This window comes from Morus notabilis, unplaced genomic scaffold, assembly GCF_000414095.1.
Source record: "Morus notabilis unplaced genomic scaffold, ASM41409v2 Scaffold458, whole genome shotgun sequence".
Lineage (NCBI taxonomy): Eukaryota > Viridiplantae > Streptophyta > Magnoliopsida > Rosales > Moraceae > Morus > Morus notabilis.
Window position 1 is genome coordinate 17,462 of NW_010358644.1, and position 10,345 is coordinate 27,806.

General features: G+C 33.4%; 1 pseudogene; it reads right to left on the minus strand.

The window, feature by feature from the left end:
• Positions 1 to 7,726: 7,726 nt before the first annotated feature.
• On the minus strand, positions 7,727 to 8,724 carry LOC21389947 (annotated as a pseudogene).
• Between the last annotated feature and the right edge of the window lie 1,621 nt (positions 8,725 to 10,345).

Sequence of the window (10,345 nt, forward strand, 5' to 3'; positions counted from 1 at the left end):
TATTTGTATCATCAACAAGTCTCCATAAACGAATGCTTAATAAGTACATCTTTAATCTCAAAAAAAAAAAAAACGTCTCGTTATCATCACATTATGCATCATAATTCATGATATTTATGAACCGTCAAACTCTATTTAAAACCCAGACTTTAAAATTTAATAGTTAGAGTCCTGCCGTTATAACTTCAAAATGCGCTGAGCAACGACAAGGGTAGGGTAGCTGTTCCCAAACCTATCGAGACTAAAAATCTGCTCACCATATATCATCATTCTATAATCATAATCATGAATGGTGTGAAGCGCCTTTTAAAAAACATTTAAAATCATAAAAAAAAATATATGTATATAATATACATATATAGGTTTCATCAAAACTTTTATCAATATAATAAGAAAAGTAAGTAAAAATATCAATTCGTCATCATCATGAATTTAGCATATCATCAATATACACTTCTCAATCTATCATCATCGTCAAGTTATCATAATCATTAAAATATAATTTTGTTCATATTACAAGTGAGAACGTACTTATTAAAAAACTTACTTAACATTTTTAAGTTAATGACATGGTGTTTCAAGATCATATATATAAAGACTGAGTCATATGATCATAAATTTTTATGTCACAACATCATAAATTAAACAAAATTACTAACATCATTAAAAAAAAAGGTCATAGAACTTCTTAAACCTTCACATTATATCATATCATAACAACAATTATAACAACTTTTATCATCAAAATCATCAAGTTCTAACTTAAAAACTTAAACACAAATTCTTGACGTTGTGACCTCTGTCCCTTTTGAAAAACATAATAAATCGCACAAGCATCCAATAAAGCTGAATTTGAAGTGATCTGCACGCCACACGGGGAATCTCACTGTGTAGCATCAGAAATCTCTCCTCCTGCCTGATTTTTTTTTTTTTTTTTTATCTCCAAAAAGTTCAAATTTCTATTTTTGGAAAAAGCTTGTTTTTAAAGACAGAAATATTCCAATTCAAATTTAGAAAGTTGCAGATAAAAAACTGGATACCACAGGGACTCTTTCTCTGTAACAGGCTTGCACAGTGAGGTTCCACCACAGTTTGTCATCCAATTTTAATTTATTTGAATAATCACAATTATTTGAATCCTTTAATTAATTTAAAATTAATTAAATGGTCCTCTAAAATTGACCACATAATGTCAGAGTGTGTAATAATCTAGAATCACCGAAAACCAATGAATCTCCTTATACGTCAAAACCTAATATGAAACAACGCTTTTTTTCGCTCTTATATATATATATATATATATATGCCTCGGCAACATAGGTGACTTCGGCTTTTATATATTATATAATAAAATTAAAATATGACATGTTAATATAAAATATATATATATAAACAGATATATAGTATTAGATATATGTACTTCACTTGTCGCAAAAAACCTCAAGTCGTCCTAAATAAAGTTTTTTGCGACGACATGTCGTCAAAAATTATCGTCGCAAATAAATTATTTGTTACGACATAGTGTCATCGCAAATGTATTTGCGATGACAATCGTCGCTAATATGTTGCCGCAAATTTCTCGTGATATGATCTATTTTTGCGACGACATTTCAAATTGTCGTCGCAAATAATCTTATTTTTTTACGACGCCAAATCTAAAAAAGTCGTCGCAAAAAAACAGAAATTAATTTTTTTTTAATTTTTAAAAAATGGCAATGAATTAATTTTTAATATTTTTAATTAAATATTATTATGTTACATACTGAATAGAATTTATTAAGATACATTAAAAGTGAAATATAAATTAATATTAAAACAAGTAAATCTAAATAAATTTATAAAATATATTATGAATACTACATGAAGTGCATATATAATGTTAAAAAAAATATAAAAGTCTAAATAAAGTGAAAAATAAAAATGTACATATAACGGAACTAATCGTCTAAGTTTGCAGCGATCCAGCATCTGAATCATCATCAGGACCGTCATCATCTGAAGGAGGCAGAGGAGCGTCTAGGTCAACTGGTTCTAGATGATCAAACGTAGGTAATTGGATATTGGGTTGCAATTTAGCCATCAACTCTAACACCTTCACCTGATTCTCATAAATCTTAACTTGTTCCTGGTACGATTTCTCTAAATAATGACTCATACGTGGGTCATGTTAAGCCGATGATGTTGCGTTCGAGTATGAACCAGCAGATGAAGAAGAAGTCTCGGAGTAATGCTTTTAGGAGAGCGTCGGACCCACTCCTATCTTATGTCCTCTACGCATGCGAAGAACTTGCTCCAAAACCCCATGCTCGTCAAAGGCGAGTCTAGTCGAGCTTGAAGTAGACTGTGTTCTCTGCGTTTGTCTCTCCTCTTCCAGGGTGTTCTACATAATAAGACATTATAATTGTTTATACGTGTTATAAAACCACTATTTCAGTATAAAAAAAAATTTAATATGAAAAATAAAAATACTTACAAATGTATGTTTTGCTTGGGGATTAACCCAAGAGGCCCCGCGACGATGCATGTCCCCCCAATTGTCTATGGCAGACATCGGCTCTTGGGTCTCCGTACTGGCCTGTCAAATAAATTACATTTGTTAAAATTCTTAAATTCTAACTAAATTTCGGCAGCATAACGGCTTATTTTTCATATAATTCAAAAAACAAAACCTGTAAAAAAATAACTTTAAAAGATTTCGGTACACCATAGCTGCAAGATGTGCCACCCAGAATAATCATCACAAACATATAAGTACGATAATGAAGTCAAAAAAAAAACTTTAGAATAATGACTTCGTTTTAATGAAGTAGAAAAAATAACTACTAACCTTCTTATTGTGATGCTGAGAGTACGATATCCGATCATGTAAGCTTGGATACTTTTGGTTGCTACGATTAGTTTTATTTGTCTCTGATATTTTCTGTTTATGATTAACTATAATAAGTAATAGTAAAATTAAGCAAATTATGTATAAAAAATCATCAAGTTGTAACAAATCTATAATTACTTGAAATTTGTCAGCGGAGAACCTATCGCAACAATGATCCCAATGAAGTGGATTCCTCATGTTACTCGGGAGACTGTCTCTACCATAGCGTTTGAAGTGGCGGTGCAGTGAACTTTTTCAGTCCTTGTAGCACTTTGTTGCCTCCCTATCAACTACGGACCTCAGAATACTATTCTTATAGTTGTAGTCAATGTTAAACCAGTCCTTGCAAAACAGTTTCACATCATTAAAACACGTTGTTATGTTTAATTTTAGTATAAACTATACAAATTATTAAGCAAAATAAATACCAGCATCCGGTTCTGAATTGTCCTCTTGTCTATGTCGCTAATGTCCTTCCAAGCATCGTGAAAGGGCTCGCATATGTCCCTGGTATGAATACCAACTGCACTATCAAACCAGGAACCATATTTACCAAGCGCCTTGCAAGTACCTCATGCCTTATCAAATTGTACTGTGATTTTACCGTCTTGAAGGACCTTTGGGGCAATTTCATGACCTTTCGCCCCACCTCGACCTCTACGTTGTCGAGGTTCAGGTGCTGTAAGCATATGTAAGCATTTCAAATCAACATGTACTACTACATTTATTTATTATATGATAGAACGGGAAAAAAGTCAGAATAACATACCAGACTCACAGAATGCGGGGAGTCTGTGAGGACTGGGAAGAGGCTGCGCTCCCCTTAAAGAGCTAGCGCAAGTCGCTACCAGACCAGCCATGAATGCCTGTGAACAAATTCATATTAATAACAATATGCATGTCGTTTCCGCTTGTTACCACCATACTTTTCATGTTTACCAGGCAATCTGACTAACACATTTTCTAACTGAGCTAAGATTTGGTGAACAAATTTTTGAGCCGGTGGAGGTCGCTTCTCAACCTTACCATCAAACTTTTTATTCTTTCTCATCCCATGATTAATAGGAAGCCATTGCCGATGGCCAACAAAACAAGTCTTACTTGTTATTCTCTTTGAAGGGGTTACATTGTTGCAAGTTGGGCATGCTAAATAGCCCTGACCACTCCATCCAGATAAACTACTACGAGCAGAAAAATCATTAACTGTCATGAGCAACACAGCCCGCATCTGAAATGATGTATTCGAAATTGCGTCACGTACAATTACTCCTTCATTCCACAAATCTTTTAGCTCATCCACAATAGGCCTTAAAAAGACATCCATATCCTTTCTGGGTGCATTTAGGCCAGAAATCAACAATGTCAACATCTTATAAGGATCCTTAGTGCATAACCACCGGCAACATACTGTATGAGAGGCTCATGTTCCCGAAAGGATTGAAACCATCAGCGGCCAACCCCAAGCGAACATTTTCGGCTCACGTGAAAACTCAGGATACTTTTCACCTACCTCCTTCCATTCATTACTATCGACTAGATGACGCATTAAATCCTCATCATTTGAATGCCCACGCTGGTGCCACGTCATATCTTTAGCTGTGTGACGAGAACCATACAGAAACTTCAACCGATCTATTAATGGGAAATAACGTAGTACTTTCCACAGTACTTGTTTAGTACCTTTTGTCTTTTTTTCTTCCAACGGGATGTTTTACATACTGGACACGTTTGTAGATCAGCGTTCTCCTTCCAAAACAAAACACAATCGTACTTGCAGACATGAATTGTTTCGTAACCCAGTCCAAGTTTACTCATGAGCTTCTTCGACTCATAATGAGAAGAAAGTAACTTCACATCTGGGAATGCATCTTTCAATAGATTTAACAGAGCATCCATACTCTCATTAGGCCACTTGTATAACACTTTTAAATGCATCAATTTCAATAATAAATTTAAAGATGAATACTTAGTCCAGCCCGGATATAATCCCACCTGAAGCTTTGAAAGTAGATCCTTAAATTCAGCGTACTATGCATCTTCTAGATCCACATGCGTCTCATCTAACATTTCATGGTCATCATTAATCCCAGCAACGTCTTGTAAGATTGCAAACATCTCGTATACTGGTTGATTAACTATTAGGTCGACACCTGAAACTACTTCTACTTCACCATGGTCAATTCATATACTATACACTGGATCAAAACTAAATCGATGTATATGCACTCTCACAATTTCTAGTAGATGCATTTCATGGTTTCTACATTTTACACAAGGACAGCTGATATGGCCACTTGAAGTTTCATAATTTTTGGCGACCTCAATAAAAGTAAATAACTCATTCCAATATTGATCCGACAATCGGTTCCTCAAATAAATCCAACTTTTTTCAATCGGCATTTAAACTATACACAACAACAGACATAACAATTTATTAATGTATTTAATTAATTTTAATTTTACTCTTTATTAACACAATTAAATTTTATTCATTAAAGTTTGTTAATGAACTTATTAAAATTCTTGTTTTCTAATTAAATTTCGGCAGCATAACGGCTTATTTTTCTTATGATCCAAAAATCTAAACCTGCAGAAAAACAACTTTAAAAGATTTCAGCACACCGTAGCTGTAAGATGTGCCACCCAGAACAAGAATCACAAACATATACTAAATTTTAACAATATAAGAAAATCATAGTTCAAATATCAAAATCATAATCCCAAATTCATACAACCAAAAACTACAACAATTTTAAACTAAAAGTACAATAAATATAAAAAACTTACAAAGTTCAAACCCACTAAACGGGGGCTGAAAATAGCGGGATTACGTCGGAGGAACCGGGCAAACAGTGACGAAGGCGACAAATCAAACGCCTACATCAAATTGAAACATCGAACATAATTTTCAAACACCGAAATTAACATTTGATTAACATCTAGAGTAACATATAGACACAATTCTTGATTAATCAATGCAAGTTTAAATTTTCACATTCTCGGAACTATAAAAAATGACTAAACTCGAACAAAATTCCCAAACAAAATTCCCAATATTCAACTCCTAGAGCATCAAAATTCTTGTAACTCAATCCAAGCACATACTCGATAAACAAAACAAGAGCAATAAAATTTTCTCGGATGTGCACGATTCTTCTTCCATTTTCCATTTTCTCGGCAACCAAACAAAATTTACAAAAAGAAAATAAAGGAGAAAACCAAACTTGTCAGAGTATCTTAGCCTCTTCGAAGTCCTGGCGGGGGCGGAGCGGCGGCGGCGGCTGGAGAGGGGAAGAAGAGAGAAGGGATTGAAAGAGAGAGAGAGAGAGAGAAGAGGACCGGCGGCGGCGGCGGGAAGAGGAGGCAGAGAGAGAAAGATTTTTGAGTCGTCGCAAATAATCATTTTTCCGCGTTTAGTTTTTGGTGAAAAGATTATTTGTGACGAAAAAGAGAAAATGTCGTCACAAATAACATGAAATTATTTGCGATGACATTTGTCATCGCAAATATCTTATTATTTGCGACGACTTGTCGTCGCAAAAAATTGGTTACCTTGGCGGCAAAAATCCGCGCCGTTGAAATTTGCGCTCCAAAATTATTTGCGATGATATTTAAGTTATTAGCAATGACATGGTTATTTTATTTAATGGGAAGTAATTGCGACGACATGTCGTTACAAATATTGTATTATTTGCGACGAGATTTGTCGTCGCAAATGGCCTTTATTGTTATAGTGCTTATTAATTAAATCCTGATAAATAAATATTAGTTTAATAAATGTAAAATTAAAGGACATTATAAATATAAAACATAGAATTTAGTAATAATTTGATTTGGACACTAAACATCATGCAAAAATCATAAAATATCATAATTTAAATAACATAACATGTCACAATCGTATCACAAAATGTACAAATATAAATTAAATTGTACATCAACATACAAATTTAACATTAACACTTTGGTCTCTCCTGGTTGTCACCTACAGCGCAACTATATAAAACATTAGTCTACTTAACATAAATTGTAAATAATAATTAAGTATCATATTCAAGCATTGCGTTTTCTAAAATATTCGTGAAAGGAAACAGTAGGAGTTACATCCGCTTACCTTCTTAATTATGTCTTTATCTTTAATAACCATTAACTATCTAATAGTAATATATATACTTATAATCTTATCATTAATTGACCGTTCTTACAGTTCAAGATCTGAATCAATACTTAATGAAACTATGTATTTGGCTTTATTATGAATGAATGGATTTTATCTTATAAATTAACATTCCTACTTATATGCTTCATTATGTTTCCAACATATAAGGGATGAGATTTAATTGTATCTAAATCTTTACCGAGTAAATTAAAAAGTATAACGTTATAAATAGTAGTATGTTAACGACGTAGAGTTAAGATCATTTTATATATATGATCATCATTTTTATTAATTTTGCATACTCTATGCGCTAACTAAAATTATTAGAAATTCCAATTTAATCTTGTTTTAATTCTATATAATCACATTATATTAAGTACCTTCATTTTAATGACTCTTCATTGACCATCCGCGTAAGACTATCCCATTTATGATTGAAACAAACCGTACTAGAAATAAATAATTAAAAATCCCAACTTGTACATATTTCGGACAACAAACATAATAATCAAGAAATTTATATGATATTTATAAAGGCATCAAACATCCATGCATGTAAATATTATAATGAAAACTACTTTATTTATTTAAATAACAATAAAGTCATAACATCATCTTCCATAAAAAAGTCATAACATCTTGTGTTTCTATAGGGCTTTATTTCCAACAATAGTTTGATTATGTTGATCATACAACAATCAAACATCCTTATGATCTTCTAAAGTTCGTGCTTCAAAGCCGCCTCCGACTCTCTTATCTAACGAGTAAGGCAGATAGGTTCCTAGTATTTGATCCCAATGAACGAAGAATATTGTGGAGAAGTTATACTTGCTTCCATATAGCTGATGATGAACAGCATGAAATACATTATTGTTCCCAAAAAGAATGTGGAAGGGAAGCCATGATCCGCAATGATCATCAACAGCCTTGATGGTGGCGAAGGAGAAGAAGAATATGGAAGCTCGTGGAGACATACCGGATAGGGAAACCGATAAGGCGCCCCCAATTACGTCGAGGAAAAGCCCCTCCAAGGGATGATGATAATTAGCTGCAAATGCGTAGGGAACAATGACGCGGTGATGTTGGGCATGGATGTGCTTGTATAAAAACTTATTTTGGTGCAAGAGTCTGTGTAGGAAGTAAAACCAAGTATCATAAACCAACGCTGCAATAACAAACTGTCGTGCCATAACCATTAGAGAAAGCTTTGAACCTGCGGCATACCCTCTGTCACTCGCTGTGACCTACACGATGACATGAATCCATCATAAACTAGTCTCCCAGATATACAAATCGAGATAAAACTACATATAAATATATATATATATATATTTATATGAACAGGGGCTGCAAAAGAATAGCCAAATTAATGCAGGAGGTTATGAACAAGGACAAGTTTGAAACCATGCAAAACCATGTGGTTATGAATACGGTTTTTTTTTTTTTTTTGTCTCTTTTCTAGTTATGTTCATACCTTTGACAAAATACTTAGAACAACAACTTGAATGGTTTAATAAAGAAGAACCCCTTTGACGACATTTCGTTTAGACACCAAGTTCTTATCGTCCTCATCAACCTTCAAGTGTAACCGGTAATTCTCGAACGAGCTCAGAAGAACATAAATCCCGGAACAACCCCAATATAAAACAATAGGAACAAAAGTTGCCAACAATTCATCGGAAACCACAAAACTCATCTTCTCAAAGGCGTTGACGATCAGAAACTGGATTCTTCTTTTCGATAATAAGAAACTAGATTCAAAAAACCCAATATATAAAGAGTTCTTTGGTTTCCTCGTTGGAGTAAGGGTGGATGAGAAAATAAATTATCAAATTTTTCAATAAAAGTGAATCTTTGTGGCGTGAGGCTGATCTCATATTAGCTAGCGTGAGATTGCTACGTGGCTTCAAATGTGAGTCCAGATTTCGAACTAGGATTTGATGTGTTTTCTTGAAGGAAGTGGACTTAGAAGGAGATATAGAGTAGTTGGGCTTGTACTTGAGTAAGGCTCCGACGGACTTGGTATGGTTGGCTTTGTTTTGTGGACGGTAGAAAATGCATATCACTTTAATGATTAAAGTTCTCTTTTTTTTCTTATTCATTTTTACTCAAATAATAAGGAAATTTTGCTCAGGGAACGCAAAAGAAAAAGAAGAAATTAAGGGGTTGTTCTTTTGTTCAAAAAACTCAAAAAAATATAACTTGAGTTCCAATTTTATTCAAGTTCATGTTCTTTTAAATTTTAACTTTATTCAACTTTATTTAATTTTATTCAAGTTATAACTTCAACTCAAATTATAACTTAAATTCAACTCAAAAATTACACTCAAATTACACTCTAAAAAGAACAACCTCTGTTTCTCACAGGCTTGTCGGGTCAAGCGGGTCAGCTCCTAAGCCCCTCTTGAGGCCGATCCGCTTAAAGACTCAGGCCATACCGAACTCCTAAGCCCGGTCAGGTAGAGCTTCTAGGCTCAAAAGTACTTTCAATGTCTTTTTTTTAATATAATTTTGCCTTTAAGGTTTCGACCACCCCAACCGGTCTTGAGTCTTGACTTACCAGGCTTTAACGCCGACAGGGCCCAAAATCTCTCTTCATAGCTTGCATTGCCCGCATCTCTACCTATTTTCAGTTATTTGATCCAAGAGTTTCAATCACGCTTTTTAAAACCACAAAAACCATATCACTACATCTCAAAATAGCCGAAAGATTCAAAAATAAAAAATAAAAATCTAGTAACAAAAAAAAAACCTGTCTCATGATGCAAAAGTAAAAAATTAAACAATACTCAACAGTTGGCAAATTTATCAAACTTAAAACTTTTATGAATGTTATTTTTTAAATTAAAAATAACACAATATCAATATTGTATGTTTTTTACACCTATCAATCCATCATTAGGCTTTTATTGATGTGAGGGCGTCCCTGTAGTAAGGCCTTGGGATGACACACTTTAAGCCCAAATCATTTCGCGTATAGCATCGCGGGGTGCACTAAAAAAATAGACGTTTGGTTGATAAATTAATAATCATGATTTAAAATTATTTTTAATTTATGTGTATTTTTATAAAAAAAAATACTATAACAAATCACGAATCATAATCTAAATCATGGCACGAATCTATTAATCAAATGCATAATTTTGTATTTTTTCAATTTTGATCTAAGACAAAGCACACTAAAAAAATAAAAATAAATAGAGAGAGAGAGAGAGAGAGAACTAAATGCAGAGCAGCCTTTAGCGGAAGAAAAGAAAAAAAAAAAAAAAAAAAAAAAAAAAAAAAAAAAGGGGGGGGGAAAAGGAAAGGGGGGGGAA